General features: G+C 40.5%; 1 protein-coding gene across 1 annotated transcript in view; it reads left to right on the forward strand.

Annotated features, from left to right (window-relative positions):
• The window catches only part of LOC126299108 (gamma-aminobutyric acid type B receptor subunit 1), a 489,230-nt gene that overhangs the window by 326,897 nt on the left and 142,898 nt on the right, over window positions 1-19,435 (forward strand). The gene's annotated exons all lie outside the window — the stretch shown is intronic.

Below are 19,435 nucleotides of genomic sequence, written 5' to 3' on the forward strand. Positions count from 1 at the left end.
CAGGACACTTAGAAGATGCAACAAGTCCACTAAAGAGACAGCTTACACTACACTCGTTCGTCCTCTGTTAGAATATTGCTGCTCGGTGTGGGATCCTTACCAGGTGGGATTGACGGAGGACATCGAAAGGGTGTAAAAAAGGGCAGCTCGTTTTGTATTATCACGTTATAGGGGAGAGAGTGTGGCAGATATGATACACGACTTGGGATGGAAGTCATTACAGCATAGACGTTTTTCGTCGCGGCGAAACCTTTTTACGAAATTTCAGTCACCAACTTTCTCTTCCGAATGCGAAAATATTTTGTTGAGCCCAACCTACATAGGTAGGAATGATCATCAAAATAAAATAAGAGAAATCAGAGCTCGAACAGAAAGGTTTAGGTGTTCGTTTTTCCCGCTCGCTGTTCGGGAGTGGAATTGTAGAGAGATAGTATGATTGTGGTTCGATGAACCCTCTGCCAAGCACTTAAATGTGAATTGCAGAGTAGTCATGTAGATGTAGATGTAGTGATGGACCAAGAAAAGCAATAATTGTAAAAGCTGACAAGGGGAACACAACTGTTGTTATGAATAGAGCAACATCTGCAGAAAAATCTTTAGACATCTTCCAAACCAACAACATAAGAGAGATACATAAAGATCCAGCAGCCAGAATACAAGAAAAGATTAAACACATTTTAAAGAACATCAATTTTCTACTCAACACCCAAGAAGCAAGAAATATTGTAACAACGAGCTTACAAGCACCTTGCCTTAGATCACAACCTAAGATACACAAAAATGGGACCCCCATCAGGCCTATAATGAACTGCAGAAACAGCCCAACATTCAAACTCAACAAAATGCTCTTCAAAAGTCCCAAAAAAGCATACACATTCAATAATGAAAGAACACTGAAAAACACAACAGAATTTACACAACATGTCAAAAACGTAGAAGTACCTGATGGAGCCACACTTGCCTCATTTGACATAACAAACCTTTAACCCTCTGTGCCAATAGATCTCACACTACAGATAATCAATGACAACCTACAAAAGCACAAAAAAATCCCTTCAACTCACATTACTGAACTAATGGACCTGTTTGAATTCACACTTTCACACAACTATTTTAAATTTAATCATAAAATCTACAAACAAACAGATGGTCTGGCAGTGGGCTCGAATCTTTCCGGATTGCTAGCTAAAATATTTATAAGTAACTCAGAAGACAAAACCCTGAATTCCAGTCACCACCTCCTAAAAAATGTCATCTACTACTACAGATATGTAGATGATACCATCATTTTAATCAATGGCACTAAAGGTGACATCATTGAGTTGAGCCAGTTATTCAACAACTCCCATGAAAACATAAAATTCACAGTTGAACACCAAACAGACGTCAGTATATTACCATTAGAATAAGGAATAACAGACATCAGTTTGAAATCTATCGGAAGCCTACCACAACACTGACTACAATCCACAACTACTCTTGTCATCCCACGGCCCATAAAATGGCAGTATTCCAGTACATGATCAATAGAGCTATCCAACTACCACTCTCTGAAGATAAATGTGATAAAGAAATCGAAATAATAAAACAAACAGCTTTTGCAAATGACAGCTCCATAGTAGACATCATAAAACATTCAATAATGGAAAAACAATCACAACCCAAAAAACAAAAATAAAATAACATCTTCCATTTCATATCAGATTACCAATGTCTTCAAACGTAAAGGCATAAGCATATCCTTTACCACAGACAACAAGATTGGACAGAAGTTACCCCACAAAATCAGCACACAAAACCCTCTTCATCACACAGGTGTGTACAAAATGGAATGTTTGGACTGTGACTGCTTCTACATAGGCCAGACAGGCAGATCACTTCAGGTTAGATTCAAAGAACACATGGCAGCAGTAAAAAAACCAAAAAATACCACACATCAACAATAGCAACCCACCTTCATGAAACAAAACACCATGTTAACAACACAAGTGTCAGCATCCTACACATCCAACCGAAAGGCACAAAACTAGACATCCGTGAAACACTCCAAATATACAAACACCAAACAAAGACCTGAATCCATCTTAAATGACAAAAATGACAATATTTACAATATTATCATCTCTGTTTTCACCAACTGTCTACGTCATTAAAAATTGCAAATCTCGCACACACACACACACACACACAGACAGACACACACACACACACACAGTAATATTTGCCATAAGCATTTAGTTATATTACTACAACAACCTAATTTACAGATATATCATCACACCAACAGCTTGTACCCCTTGTCAGGTTGGAACTGTGTGTACGTCAACTACTGGCACAAATTGCACATCCATCTGCATGTTTTTAAGCAGTAACCAATGTATTACCGCAACCTTAAGGCAGTTATTACATGCAACAGATATAATCTTAAGACCCCTTGCCTTCTAAAGATTCCCCTCATACAATCACTCTTTCCACCCTCTCTCTCCCTCTCACGTTCTCTTTCTCTTCCTCCCTCTCTGCCTCTAGCCTTTCGTATCTATCTATGAATCCCAACCAAAATTGTTATTCATGTATAATTTTACCACTGTGGCCAATATGATTATTGAACATGAAGTTTGTAACACCTCACCTGATTGCAAAAATGGGTATGAAGCTTAATCTATTTTAACGTGTCAAAATCGGATTTATATACAACCTGAAGTATTTATTCCAACGAATGTATTCAACACCTCACACAACACCTCCAAATCCTTTAAAAAATTTGTTCTGTAATAATGTTGTTAGGATGTATATTCTTTGTACTTTGTGACAGTGTTTTCTCTTCTGCTATACGATCCATGTACCCAATAGTTTCCGACGCAATATTTGATTACAAAATATGGCAGTATACATGCGATGTGTTACGACAGTGAAGGGAACTTGTGACCACTGGAGGTACTTTATTTTATTTGTTTTATGTTTACCGTTAGATACACTTTTAATTTCTTGCCAAAATAAACCCAAAACCATATTCTGAAATAGTGTTTTGTTTCTCCACTAGACAGTACCACAAGTTCCTCCAAAAATTGCAGCACAACACACACACACAAAAGTCATATTAACAAATATAAATACACCTCATGATGGAGGTTTAAACCTTTGAAGCGCGTCGTGGAGATAAATAAACAGTGACTGGTATACATGTTGTTTCATTTTGAAACCTTCCCGTCTCCTCTATATCTCTTTTGTTGCGCAACCTTCCCTTTTACAATAACCTATGAAACATTCCCTTTGGATTTCTACCTCTTGCTTAATAATAACAAATGAAATCTTCACTTTGAAATTAATTCTCTTTCTCAATCGTCGCATACAAATTTAAATGCTGCTTATTAAAGGTTATTTTCTGATTGTTTAGACGAAACATAGAATGTGTCGTCGTCGTGGCCCTCAGTCGTTACCTGCAATAACCCAAAACTGTTCCTTACCTTTTTTACTGTTACTGGATCGCCATCTGACTGCTACATCGAGCCGGCCGCGGTGGTCTCGCGGTTAAGGCGCTCAGTCTGGAACCGCGTGACTGCTACGGTCGCAGGTTCGAATCCTGCCTCGGGCATGGATGTGTGTGATGTCCTTAGGTTAGTTAGGTTTAAGTAGTTTTAAGTTCTAGGGGACTGATGACCACAGATGTTAAGCCCCATAGTGCTCAGGGCCATTTTGCTACATCGAACTGCGACATGAATCTACTTACTCTGTTTTACTATATTTTATTAGCTGCTTGTGGGTTGTCATAATAAGTGGTTGTATTTATTACCAAAGCTGACGTTATTCTTTAATTAATTTGACTGAAGTTACGTAAACTTTTTCTTGACAACAATAAAATTTTGCGATGTTTTGCGTTGATGGTTTTTGAGATGGATTATAATCAGTAATGCAATATTGCTGGTAAAAATTAATTATATTCTGAATGAAATGATTTTACAAACGTTCAAATGGGACTTACTTTTTACAATACTCTTACAACTACGAATGCGCAAACATACCTTCAGTAGACTTGAGTTTCTCAAAAAATTAATTCAACAATATTAGTTCCTCTTATGATAATAGTTAGCTGATGTCTCTGTACATCCGTTTATAATCTCTTGTGGCTGGCAGGCACACCGCTCCTCTCAACCTCTCCCTTCAGACCTGCTACCGACTCACTTTACATCTCGCTTACTACTGACTTCCTACGAACGCTGATGTGCGGTCTCTGCTGCCAACAATGCTTTCTGGTGCAGACAATCCCTGCTACCATTACAAAATGTATCAATGCGCGGTCTTTCCCGCTCTTTTCTTAAAATGTATCCGTACACGGTCTCTCCCGCCCTTTTTAAAAATTATATCAATGTGCGATCTTTCTTACCAACAATACTTTGGTGCAGACATTCCCAGCTACCACAATTATTTCCAACATGACAAATATTAATTATTCCTACTTAATCCTATTAATAAAATATAATCATCTTTCATAAATTGTGGTTTGACAATTGATAATAGAAATATACACGTCTTACAATTTAATATCTGTAAATATGTGTGAGCATGGTTGACTTCTTACAGAATCTGAAAATATTTTTGACTTCTTCTAAGACGCTATTCCACAAACAAACGAGAAGTCACACATGCAGGCAATAGAGATAGAGCAGTTCTTCTGGTTTACTTTCTTCCGAAGATTCAGACAGTTTCGCAGAGGCGTCGATGATCTTTTTAAAGCACTGAAAGCCAGGTTTAAGAGCTTCATAGTGAGCACGCCATCGTGTATCTGAAAGTCTCTGAACTGTAACTCCAACTTTATCAGAAGGATCGGCCATTGTGTGGGGTTCGCAGCTCGTGGTCTCGCGGTCGTGTTCTTGCTTCGCGAGCACGGGGTCCCGGGTTCGATTCCCGGCGCGGTCAGGGATTTTCACCTGCCTCGAGATGACTGGGTGATTGTGTTGCCCTCATCATTTCATCCTCATTCATGACAGTGACGAGATTGGACTGAGCAAAGGATGGGAATTTGTACGTGTGCTGATAACCGCACAGTTGAGCGCCCCACAAACCAAAAATCATCATCATCATTCTGTGGGTAGAAACTGAATAAAATACTAACTTTCTAGGGTTCCAAAAAGAATCACACATAATGGATCTGTTGCAAAAGCTTGTAATTATCACAGACTGAGAGGATGTGTTACACAAGGGACAAATAGTTACTTAGGATTAAGTTCACAAATCCTTGCTTGAACTTCAGAATGCATTGCGGCCATTGTAGAAGCCTTGTCGTATCCTTGTCCTCGGCACATTGTTATATTCCCACCATCCTGTTCAATAACCTGTAAAATATCTTCCGTTAAGTTAACGGCTTTCTTCACAATTTGCTGTAAATGGGCTAGAAACAACTCCTTTGCTTTTATTTTTATGTTTGCTGTGTGTACGTAACAAATTATTTTACTTCTTTGATCTATGTACTAAATGTCTAGTGTGATTTCAAAGATGATACAGACATACTTAATATTTTTTTATATCACTTCAAATCTTTTCCTTAACAATTCCTTTCAGAAGTGAGATACATTCATTTTGTGTACTCAGGATAAATAGGTAGTAAATATTTTGCCCGACTGTGACTGAGCGAACTGTTCTAGCTTGATCAAAAGTTCACTTAATACAGATAACATTAAAGATAACCGTCTAATCAGGTGCAGAAACTTTCCTTTGTTTCCTGCCAACATATGCTCCCTATGACCATGGAATGGAAGATTTTGTTCAGCCAAAAACATAGTGACGTCTAGGAGACATTTTAATATTTCTCTCCATTTTATTTTTTGTGTTTCAGATGCTGTCTGGGTAACATGATCAGTTTTTATGTTGGCAATTAGACTTGTTCTTAATATTTTCCTTTTTCGAAAACAAGCTTGATGTTTCTCTTAGGTTTCACGGTTGTAAACTTTCGGACTAAGTTCCCACCAATTTTGGAACCCAGGAACTAATTTAGATGTGCCTCTGCGATAAAGAACTTACAGCAAGAACAGTATAAACTTTGTTTTCCGCACTATTTGGCTAAGTGATGTAGAACCAGTCAGTTATCAACTGTCGGTTGGCATCTTTCGTCTTATCCTTAGCGCCTTGTCTGTTAACAGAAACAAATGATCCATCTTTGTTTTGAAATGATTAACTCCCAGTCTTAATTAAGATGACCCTTAGACTTTGTGGGACATGAAAAGGCCTCTGGCAGATGTCAGATAACAAAATATTACTATTACTTTTAGTGGTTTCTTCGTCATTCGCATCATCTTCACCTGGTGCACTGTCCTCCAATCTGTTTTCATTTAGATCACAATTATCTACCATATTTTCCACATTTTATCTGAGCTTTTCAATTTCTTCATGAAAGTCCTCTCTAACTGGTTCTTCACTTTTGCTACTTCTGGAGGTTTTTTCGTTGTATACACATTCACTCTCGGATTAAGATAATTTTATGACATCTTCTATGGTATTTTGGTCTGGTACCTTTTGAATACTTAATGCTAACCTATAAGTTTGAACAAATTTCTGCGTTTAGCTACCCAGTGACTGATGTTCCGTAAGTTTAGCACTCTGTTTTTTTCTTTGCTTTGCTCCACTTGAACAATGTTATTATATTTATTGTAAATTATATTTCTTCAAAAAGAATGAAATTTTATATAAAAATTTATGTATTTTAATCAATAAGAACAGCTGTTCACTGATGAAAGCATAATATTAATAAAAACTGTTGATCCCTTAAGAACAAACAGCATTTACTTATCAGCACTTAGTCAGGCAGCAGCAACCGGCCGAGACAGAAGCAGCAACAGGGAAGTAAAAGATTTTATGACTTTTACGAGTTACTAATCAGGAGCGAATTGTATGATTTCATCTGTGTGCTTTAATAGTTTAGTTTCTTGAGTTTCTGCGTGTTAATTTAATATCTAACAGACACAGTTCTCACGTTTTCGTTTGCGTAGGAAAGTAAACCGACTTCTCCAAATCAGGAGCGAATTAGTTAGTCTCACCTGAGCGCATCGGTAGTTCGGTTGTTGATTCTCTGCCTATTAATCTAATTTATTACATACAGTTGTTGCGTTTTCCTCAGGGTCTACAGGAGAGTTCCGCAGCGCGTGTCGATAGTCCGTTTTTCTGATTAGTGAAGTTTCCCACGGTGTTCAGTACGGATAGTAACTATGATTGTTGTGTGCGGATGGGAGCTGAGTTGGTGACATTTCGCTTTCATTTCCAGGCTGTGATGGCTTCTGTGACACAGCTTGAAGTTGCAGTGGACAGGCATCACTGTTGTGGGCAGGCCGTGGTGAAGCAGCGGACGTCCAGCACGTCCGAGTCCACCGATCGGTCCTCACTAGTGGCCAGCCCAGTTACTGCACGCACTGAGGTTGATCGCTCACCCGTGAACGAGAGGGAGGGCGTGGCAGGCGGCGAGAACTTCCCAGGGGGCCGGTTAGTCTGACAAACAAGTGCCAGGTGTTCTGTTTGTGACTCACTCTGTCGCTCAGCCAGATGCAGTCGCCTGTCCTGTTTCAGAGCAAACCTCTCAGCCTGTAATATCCAAGCAGTCACAGGGTGGGATTATTGGTAGTTGGGAGCTCCAATGTTAGGCGCTTTACGCGGCCCTTTAGGGACATTGCTGTCAAGAAAGGGAACAAAGCCAATGTGCACTCTGTGTGGATACCGTATGGAGTCATTCCAGACGTGGAAAGGGTCCTTCTGGATGCCATGAAGAGCACAGGGTGCAACCAGCGGCAGTTGGTGGCTGACGTCGGTACCAATGATGTGTGTTGCTTTGGATCAGAAGAGATTCTCTCTGGTTTCGAGCGGCTAACAGAAGCGGTAAAGGCTGCCGGTCTTGCTTGCAAGATGAAAGCAGAGCTGACCATTGGCAGCATAGTCAACAGGATTGTGAGCGGACCTCTGGTACAGAGCCAAGTGGAGGGTCTGAATCAGAGGCTCAGACGGTTCTGCGAGCGTGTAGGCTGACGATCCCTCGACTTGCGCCAAAGGGTGGTTGGGTTTCGTGTTCCGCTGAATAGGTCAGGTGTCCACTATACGCAGGAGGCGGGTACACGGGTATCAGGGGCTGGGTGGCGTGGACTGGGCGATTTGTCAGGTTAGAGGGTCTCGGGAAAACACAAGAAGGGTTTCTGTCTCAAAGGGTGCAGGCTGAACACAGCAAGAACGCAGATACAGGTACCGTCGTTATAACAATTGTAAATTGTCGTAGCTGTGTTGGGAAAGTACCAGAGCTGCAAGTGCTAATAGAAAGCACTGAAGCTCAAATCGTTATAGGCATTGAAAGCTGGCTAAAACTGGAGATAAGTTCATCCGAATTTTTTGCGAAACATTTAACAGTGTTCCGAAAGGATAGGCTAAACACAGTTGGCGGTGGCGTGTTTGTTGCTCTTCAAAAATGGTTCAAATGGCTCTGAGTACTATGGGACTTAACATCCATGGTCATCAGTCCCCTAGAACTTAGAACTACTTAAACCTAACTAACCTAAGGACATCACACAACACCCAGTCGTCACGTGGCAGTGAAAATCCCTGACCCCGTCGGGAATCGAACCCAGGAACCCGGGCGCGGGAAGCGAGAACGCTACCGCACGACCACGAGCTGCGGGCATTTGTTGCTTTCAGAGGTAGCTTATCTTGTCGCGACATTGAAGTGTATAGTTTCTGTGAGTTATTATGGACAGAGGTCATTCTGGGGAATCGGAATAAAGTAATGATTGGATCCTTTTATCGACGTCCCAATTCAGATGATACAGTTGCTGAAAGGTTCAAAGAAAACTTGAGTTTAATTGCAAACATGTACCCGACTCACGCGATAATAGTTTGTGGTGATTTTAATTTACCCTCGATGTGTTGGCGAAAATACATGTTTAATTCCGGAAGTACGCATAAAACGTCATACGTAGTTGTTCTAAACGCATTCTCTGACAATTATTCCGAGCAGTTAGTTCATAAGCCTAAGAGAAAACACACTTCACCTGTTAGCAACAAATTAGTCCTGAACTAATAACAAGCATTAAAATCGATGCAGCGATTAGTGTCGTAGCGAGATTGTATATTGTAACCCACAAATCCACCAAAAATAAACGAAAAATATACTTATTCAAAAAAGCAGATAAAAATTCACTTAACATCTTCCTGAGAGACAATCTCCACTCCTCCCAAATTCACAATGTAAGTGTAGACCAGATGTGGCTTGAATTCAAAGAAATAGTATCGGCACAAATTGAGAGATGTATACCAAATAAATTAACAAACGACGGAGCTGATACTCCTTCGTGCACAAAACTGGTCAGAACAATGTTCCAGAAACAACGAAAAAAACATGCCAAGTTTAAACGGACACAAAATCTCCAAGATTGACGATCTTTTACAGAAGTTCGAAAATTAGCACGGACTTCAGTGCTAGGCGCTTATAATAATTTCCACAACGAAATTTTGTGTCGAAACCTGGCAGAAAATCCAAAGAGATTCTGGACGTATGCGAAGTATACTAGTGGCAAGACACAATCAGAAGAGTTACGAAACACAACCCTCCGAAATTCCTTCATCAAAGAAGACGAAGTAAATATTCCACAATTCGAATGAAGAACGGCTGCCAACATGGGTAACGTAGAAGTAGATATCCTCAGAGTAGTGAAGCAACTTAAATCATTTAACAAAAGCCAGTCTTCCGGTCCAGACTGTATACCAGTTAGGTTCCTTTCAGAGTATGGTGATACAATAGCGCCATACTTAACAGTCATATACAACCGTCCTCTCGACGAAAGATACGTACCCAAAGACTGGAAAGTTTCACAGGTCTCGCCGATATTCAAGAAATGTAGTAGGAGTAATCCACTAAATTACAGACCCATATTATTGACGTCGATATGCAGCAGGCGTTTAGAACATATATTGTGTTCGAACATTATGAATTATCTCTAACAGAACGATCTATAACACACAGTCAACACGGATTTAGAAAACATTGTTCTCGTGAAACACAATTAGCTCTTTACTCACATGAAGTGTTGAGTGGTATTGACAAGGAATTTCAAATTGATTCCGTATTTCTAGTTTTCCAGAAGGCCTTTGATACTGTACCACACAAGCGGCTTGTAGTGAAATTGTGTGCTTCTGGAATATGGTCCAGGTATGTGACTGGATTCGTGATTTCCTGTCAGAGAAGTCAAAGTTCGTAGTAACTGACAGAAAGTTATCAGTAAAACAGGTGTGATTTAAGGTCAAAACAAATTGCAAAACGATTTAGAGAAGATATCTGTATGGTGCAAAAATTGGCAATTAACCCTAAATAACGAAAATTGTGAGGTAATCCACGTGAGTGCTAAAAGGAATCCGTTAAACTTCGGTCACACTATAAATTAGTCAAATCTAAAGACCGTAAATTCTACTAAATGCATAGGAACTACAATTACGAACAACTTAGATTGGAAGAAACACATAGAAAATGTTGAGGGGAAGGCTGACCAAAGACTGCGTTATGTTGGCAGGACATTCAGAAAGTGTAACAAATCTACTAAAGAAATTGCCTGCACTACGCTTGTCCCTTTTAGAATACTGCTACGAGGTGTGGGATTTTTACCAGATAGGATTGACGGAGTACATAGAGAAAGTACAAAGACGGGCAGCACGTTTTGTGTGATCTGAGGTTTTTCCCGGCGTACAGAAATCTTGAAAATTTCTCGGTTATTCAGCCGGGTAACGTCGTCCAAAAAGCGCGATATTTCGGCAAGCCGACTTCTTGCCATCTTCAGGTGTTGTTGGTGCCGAAATATGGCGCTTTTTGGGCGACGCTAGCCGGCTGAATATCCGAGACGTTTTCAAGCACGTTTTGTATTACCACGAAATAGGGGAGAGAGTGTCACTGAAATGAGACAGGATATTGAGTGGACATCATTAAAACAAAGGCGTTTTTCGTTGCGGCAGAATCTTCTCACGAAATTTCAATCACAAATTTTCTGCTCCGAATGCGAAAATAATTTTTTAACGCCGACCTACAGCGGGAGAAACGATCATCAGAATAACATAAGGGAAATCAGTTCTCGCAGGGAAAGATATAGGTGTTCGTTTTTTTTCGCTCGCTGTACCAGATTGGAATGACACAGAATTATTGTGAAGGTGGTTCGATGAACCCTGTGCCACGCACGTAAATTTGATTTGCAGAGTATCCATGTAGATGTAGAGTGACACTGAAATTATTACGTGCAAACTAAAAGAAATCTAATTTAGTACGCAAGCAGTGTCTCAGAATTACACAATTATCGCACAAATCGACCTGTTGCATTGAAATACACTCCAAGACAAAAAAATAGACCAGAATGGAATGATCCGAATGGGAAGAAAATCGGTAGATGTGTGTACATTTTGGCCGTGTGCGGGCCGGCATTATCTTATGATGGCTTGCCATGCAGAGCAACAAGATGGAGCGTAGAATATCGTCTACGTACTGCCGTACCTAAGGGTGCCGAGTATGACACCTAAAGGGGTCCTACTATGAAATGAGATGGCACTCCTAGTTGTCGGACCGTAAGGCAGACGAGAGGCAGGTTGGTATCCCAGCGCTGTCCGGGGAATCCTCTGACTCGTCTTCGGTGGTTATCGGGGCTCAGTTCGAAGCGGGACGTATCACTGAAGACAATTCTACTCCAGCCAATGAGATTCCAGGTCGAAGACGTGTTTGGAGACGTCCCAGACAGCGATGGGATACCAGCTTAACTGTAACCCGTCATACAACCAAGAGTGATGGTCTGGGTTGCCACTTCTTTTCGTAGCAGGACCCCGGCACTCTACAGCACGGTGATACGTCGACGATGTCACTCCTGAAATGAAATGAATTATGGAATGAGTTATTCATCAAACATCAGATATTCTGTAGATTTCAGGTATTTTTTTCATGTGAAGGATAAAAATTCAAGTAAAGCAAACAATAGACGGATTTCTTCATCTCATAATCACGTACTTAATATGTAACTACCGAGTGACACCACTAACTGACGTCAAAGTTGCATCAAATAATCAACTCATACTGTATTTTCTTGTAACTTTCAATGTCTTATTGTTACACTATGCGGTATAATGTACCATACCGATAGCTACGACGGAAAACAGCTCTGGTTTTGTGCTAGAATAGTTTTACATCAGCCGGCCGGTGTGGCCGAGCGGTTCTAGTCGTTTCAGTGTGGAACCGCGAGACCGCTACGGTCACAGGTTCGAATCCTGCTCGGGCATGGATTTGTGTGATGTCCTTAGGTTAGTTAGGTTTAAGTAATTCTAAGTTCTAGGGGACTGATGACCTCAGAAGCTAAGTCTCATAGTACTCAGAGAGAGAGTTTTACATCAGGGCCCTGCTTTTGCACGTCTGAGCAATTGGTCACCCTAGCTCCAGGTAATTGTGCAATGTTGGGTTTTTAAGCAGTGCTCCTTTGGCTAAATCGCTGCTTCTTTAATTTTGTTTTATCGTTTGAATTACAAAACAGGAACAATCATCCGCACTGACCGTTTCAACACTATAGTGGTAGTAATCTATACTATTCATAAAATTGTAAAACTTTCACGTCTGTCTGTTATCTCTTTGAACACGCAACGCGCTAATTCCAAAATTAATTGAGGACTGTACAAATAACTTGAACGTAGCTTGGGACAACATGTAGGCTTTATTTCATAAAAATCGGGTCACGAAAAAATGTTGTGTTTTGAAGTTTAATCTAAAATCATCTCCTCAGCCTAGTAGTTCGGATGTTTAATCATCACAGTGTAATACATCAAAGAACCATTAGATGGTGCTATTAGTTCCGTAGTGCACCGGAAAACCGATAGTATTTTCGGAAATTTGCGTCATGGACAGAATTAAGTGCTGCTGTCTTATCTTTACGAATAGAAACTAACGCTGATTTTACTTGGCTCGGCCTTATGAATTTGTGAACAGCCTTGCCGCAGTGGTAACACCGGTTCCCGTCAGGTCACCGAAGTTAAGCGCTGTCGTGCTGGGCTAGCACTTGGATGAGTGGCCAGGCTGGGCTAGCACTTGGATGTGTGACAATCCGGTCTGCCGAGCGCTGTTGGCAAGAGGGGTGCACTTAGCCCTTGTGAGGTAAACTGAGGAGCTACCTGATTGAGAATTAGCAGCCCCGGTCTCGTAAACTGACATACGGCCGGGAGAGTGCTGTGCTGACCACATCCTTCGTACCCGCATCCAGTGTCGCCTGTGGCTGAGGATGATACGGCGGCCGGTCGGTACCGTTGGACCTTCCAAGGCCTGTTCGGACGGAGTTCAGTTTTTTAGGCCATATGAATTTACTAATTTCGCTTTGCGTATTAAAAACTTAACTACATTGCTTTGGAACTTTCGATAGGTTTTATTTATATTATTTGATAGTAAAAACGATTTTATTAAGTTTGCCTTGTGATTTGGGTGCCTACTCACTACATTTTCATTTCGTTTTCTTTACAAATAAAAGTGTCTACAAAACGGTCGAGTCTCTCTGAGTACACCAGATCGGCTAAAAGACTGAGGGCTATACTGTCTCAGGAATGTAATGAAGATAGCGAGGCGAGAGCTACAGCTAGAGAGCATCAGGCTTTAACTTCAACTTTGGAAACTCCTTTCGAAAGCACGGCTCATCGAGAGCATCATGCAGTATCTCACTCCTCAGAACCTTTCAATCGCAGACGCTTAAAGTTACTTCTCTTCAATGCAACATCATAATAGCGGAAATGTTGGCAGAAAGTGGCACAGGCGAGCGAGTTTTTACACCCCAACTCCCGCTTATTCCCAAAAATTTACCATTTCGTTTTAAACGGACACAGTTCCCGTTGAGATAATGTTATGCGATGGCCATAAACAAAGCACAAGGCCAGACGCAGCGTGTTGTGGGTGCGGACATTAGTATAAGTTGTTTTTTGCATGCTCTACGTGGCTCTCTGCCATGTCAGTGAAGCAAACAAGCTCTTTGTTCATTTCCCCTGTCATAGGACTTTTTCTTTTTATTTCTTGATCACCAAGGACTGTATTCAATTCTATTAATGTGCTTTGCATGTAATAATTTTCTGAATTATTTATTTATAGTATAAGCTGTTGCTAGAGATCTGTTTCAATGTTGATGGACTGTGATTATGTGTCATTAGATGATATACAACATGTGGAGTACGAAAATTCACTCTCCGCTGTTCTTATATGCTCACAGCATATTTACTCTAAATTTCAACACTCCCATTCCATTTACACTGATTTGAAATTGGGCAATATCAACTAATATTACTCTTTTGCTGTATTTATACTGAGCGAGGTGGCACTATGGTAAGACATTGGACTCATATATGGGGGACGATGATTCAAATTCCCGTCCAGCCATCCAAACGAGTTTGTGTGGTTTTCCTATATCGTTTAAGGCAAATGCTGGGACTATGTTTTGAAAAGAACATGGCCCGTTTTCTACCCCATACTTCCTCATTTCAAGCTAGTATTCTGTCTCAGACGGCCTTGTCATTGACGGGACGTTAAACATCCTGCTTCCTTCTTTCCTTGCTGTCGTTGTAAGCGGATGTGTAGTGAAATTTTGGTTCTGTATGCTACAGGAACTTCTATAAAACGTTTTTTTTGATAAATTATGTCAAAAGTGCATCAATTTTATTTCACCGCTTTTCAGTCTTGTCTGCTCTTTAACTTTTATCAGTAGCTATTTGTCTCATTGAGTTGAAGTATTGTACATACTTGTAGATTTCCAGCAAAAGTACATTCCTTTTTGTTTCAACTGTAAGATCCAGAAAATTAAGTTGACTCTGTGTTTCTCTTTCAGTAAGGAAAAGGTTGTGTGGAGGAACTGAGCTGTACGCCCATTATTAGCTTTCTATTTTATCCTGAAGCCCGATTATATGTGCATGTTCCTGTATTGCTTGTCTCCTGCTACTTGGTCAAATATATTGTTCTGTCTTCAGTTGGAAAACAAAACACATTTCTACAAAGCCATTAAATATCCAATCACAACAGAAGTATATAAGATAGTACCGATCTCTTTCAACAATTCAGGAACATAATTGTACCTGAAAAAGCAACACTATTGTCATTTGACATATGGGGTCTCTCTCCTAAAAGTCATGAAGCGCATTCTCTTCGGTGTTTCGGCAGATATTTGCAATTTCGTTTTTATAGCGCGCAGTGGGACGCAGCTCAAACAAATGCTGCTCATCAAGTCTCTCTTGTGACGCCCACTGCTGCTGGTAAGCGTCTATTTGTTGTTCGCTACGAACAAAATGATTTTTAAAGTGGTATTTTACGCACCCTTTCGAATGAGGGGTCCCCAGTCTGTCTAGTGTGTATTTGTTTTATCGATATATATTAACAGAGACAGTAAAACACGAAGAATAACTGAGGCTGCAGCAGCGACTGAACAGCTTTGGTCTGTGGCAGTAGCAGTCAGCGCGGACCTGGACGGTGCTGTCGATACTGGAATATTGCTTATTCTCCTTGTTCTACTGTCTCTGTTATTACAGATCGATAGAAAAAATATCACACTACATTAATTTGCGACTGCCGAATCGAATGGGGCACGAAAAATTCCGTTCTAAAGACCTATTTGCTCGTAACGGGAAACAAACCGCCGTTTTCCGTAGACATTGGACATCGTATGAAAGACGCGATGAGCAATATTTGTTTCGGTTGACTCTAGCTACACACTGCAATAACTAAATTGCAGATATCTGCCTAGACACCAGAGAAATTGCGCCTGACGACATATAGGAGTATGATTATGGAACAATTAAGTAGCGCACCAGAAGCATATATAGAGGAAATAAGAACTGTTACTTGAGCAAGGAAAGAAATTCTACCAACAAGAGGCAGAGCTTCGAATGAGATCGACAACCTGTGGGCGGCAACAAAAAATTCGAAATAACTATGTTTTGCGAGATATTCAAGTTATTTGTTATTCAGCAAAGATTAAATTGAAGTAATAAATTAATTACCTAGAGAATGAACAGAAAAAGTTGCTTGCGTGATTATTCGCTGTGTATTCTGTTAAATATCGGTGAGTACGAATGTGTCAAAAAACTTATGAAACGACGGATCTGTCTTACTAAATAAGCACAGTTCGAACTGATTGTGTTACCCTATTACGTGGTGTGTATACATGGTACTAAATTGACGTAGATGCGCCCTACAAGTGGTAAAATCACCCCTAATGACCGACTAATAAGTAAACAAGATGTTGGATTACACGTCTGTGGACCGTTAGAAACACTCACTCCTCAGAAGTTATGTGCTTGAAGAGCTCTTTGTTTCATAGTTCAGTTTTAGGTACAGTAATGGCATCGCTTTACGTCACCTGCTATTCAGAGAGTAGCTCGGGACAAACAACTGCTTCTCTCGTAAACCATTTTCTTCTATTTTCCTCCGGGTGCCGTTACGTGAACCGGCGGGAAACCTGTTCAGATGCGCAGAGAACGATTTCGTGGGACTGGGTTACTCTACGCGAAAACGAGTTCGCTTCGCGTTGCCTCCCAGAAAATAGTCTGCTTCTTAAACCCTCAGAGCCACTGCTTCATCATACATGATGGCTAGTCCGGTTAGACTTCATAAGTATGCACAACCTGGGATATCAATGATTGTGGACTTAAAGGCAAAGAATTCATCATTAACAAAGAATTTGGAGTTTGCGCTTTGCTGCGAGTCATTTCACAAGCACTTAGCGTATCGATGTACTGTAAATCAGGCCATAGGAAGTCGTGGAGACGACTCTGTAATTTTCGAATATTTTTTCGCTGTCATCTATATTGTCAAGGTTGTCATAAGCGAGATTTCAAAAACATTGTCTTCTTGAAATCACTATAATTTTGATATCCGTTTTGGAGTTTGATGTAGTCTCAGTCGTCTCGAAAATATCGGTAAAATTAATGAATAATAACTGAAAATGTCAGCAAAAAAGAAAAATTAAATGCTTCGAAACACTGGATACCAGCTAGGCACAGTCATATCTCAAAGGTAAAACACAGATCATTTCTTCTCTTTTTCATTTAAGTAATCGCAATCCACAGCACAGTGTGATGGCTATGAAGTACTATGTTTTATTTTATCTTTGTCCTATCCGGCAATCTAAATTAGGGGTTTTCCGTGGTTCCCCTAAATCACAGGAGGCAAATGTCGGGATGATTTCACTGGAAAGACGCAGACGATTTCCTTCCCATCTTTCCCCGATCCGACCTTGTGTTCAGTGTCCATTACCTCGCCGGCCGTTAACGGGACGTTAAACGCTAATCTTCCTTTCTTTTTTCTAATTGTGAAGCTAGTACTGATGTTGCTAGTAGCTGTAACAGGATGTGGTGACCTAGAAAGTGGAATGGTGTTTATTACATCATTATTGTATCACCTGCACAGCTCTACATTAGCTCTACATTTAGTGCACCTGTGTCAAACTACATTCTGGAAAGCTGCATTCGAAATATTCGTCAAACAACAATATATGCCACGGTACCACATCGCTAAGAGACCACAAGACACAAGAAGAGGATATATATATACACACATATATATAAGGCCTGTAGCTTCCAACCGAAGATTGGTCTTGGCGTCCAACCGAAGATGGGTTCTTACACTGAGGTGACAAAAGTCATAGGATAGCGATATACACATATACAGATGGCGGTAGTACCGTGTACACAAGGTATAAAAGAGCAGTGCGTTAGCGGGACGGGAATTAACAGACTTTGAGTGGAATTGAGTATTCTGATATCAACAGTGTCAAGAGTGTGCCGACAATACAAAATTTCAAGCATTACCTCTCACAATGGACGGCGCAGTGGCCGGTGGCCTTCACTTAACGACCGAGAGCAGCGGCGTTTACGTAGAGTTGTCAATGGTAACAGGCAACCAGTATTGCGTGAAATGACCACAGATATCAATGTGGGAAGTGTGCAGCGCGCAAAAGGGGAACCGGCACGATATTAGGAGGCATCCCATGACTTTTGACACCTCAGTATATATCCGAAAGCAGTTATGGCGATTTCTGAACAAATATGTTATACATTATTTGTGGCTGGTTGCAATTTTCAAAATGCAATCGTCATAATTCTCCGTGTGTCTCATCGCCATTTCTTTGGTGTTGCTGAAGAACCAATGTGCTATAGAATCGTCTCAGTGCCCTACTTATCTTGCATCACAAGATGATCGTGATATACATGTTTTCAAATCAGTTGTGTTCTTTCTCCGCGTAGTGTGCCAGAAAGTTGTACTTTTCCGTTTATTTTCATTTCAATTTGCTTAAATTCATGTAGGGGAAATGACACTTGTACAACTAATCGTGGCAGCTGCATCCTTCGAAAATAAGGTTCACCTAAAAAATGATATTTTAATATTTTACGTTATTAAAATTGAACTAGATAAGCGTGATTAGTGTTTGTCCACAATCGCCATATAAGTATACGATTTTCGTTTTCGTATCAGATTTATCCTTTCTCTTGGGATAAGTTTCATAGCAAATGGTTGGTACACGTGTTATGTTAGTCTGTTGGTTGTTAGAGGATGTTTAAAATAAACAGGAGAAAGTAGGTTTTTAATTTAATAAGTTGTCAAAGTGTTTACTAAAGCTGTGTTTGTAATGAAAATAAGGAAAATGTTGAACCAAAGACTGGCAGAATATTTAGTTACAGAAAAATATTTTTTCCCGCTTAATGCAAGCATCTGACAGTGAAATATTCTAAGAAATCTTCTGCGAAAATTTTTGTGTTTATACTAATACCAATTCACTGTAGTGGTACAGTAGACATTCTAGAGGAGCAAAAGCAGCCTCAAAAAATCATAAGGGTGGAGGAACACTGTCATCAAGGGTTAAAGAGAAATCTGGTATATGTACACTGGGTGATAAAAGTAAAATACTCAGAAGGGAACGAGAAAGCGAAACTGAACTTCACCGACTGAGAGTATACGTGAAGTTATTTCAGTGATTAAGAAATCGAGTCATATTTATAAGGAACTTGATAATATGAGCCCCCTTATCAGTGTGACGCTGCACCGCGTCTGGCCTGGATGCATGCACTGATGTGGTTAGGAAGTGTGGCGTCGATAGTTAGGATGCCACAACGTAGGTGCACGCTGTCGTAAGTCTGCACTACGAGACAAAGCTAACTACGTCGACCACAGCGCCCCCTGGCCGCCGCTGCGGGAGTGCCGTCTTGTTTACAGCCATTTTCATCGAGAGCAGACGGCCTGGAAATATCGCTTCTACTACCGAGTGGGCTAGCTTGCTATTGAGACTTCGTATTAGTTACGTTCAGTTAAAGTTTGGACAGCAACGAGTATTTGTTAGTTTTGAGATTATCCAGAACAGTCATCCTAACTTCACAGGATTAGACATGGACTACGGCTTCACATCTACGTGTTCATCCTAGCCAAAGTTATGTGTGCATT

This window comes from Schistocerca gregaria, chromosome X, assembly GCF_023897955.1.
Source record: "Schistocerca gregaria isolate iqSchGreg1 chromosome X, iqSchGreg1.2, whole genome shotgun sequence".
Classification (NCBI taxonomy): Eukaryota; Metazoa; Arthropoda; class Insecta; order Orthoptera; family Acrididae; genus Schistocerca; species Schistocerca gregaria.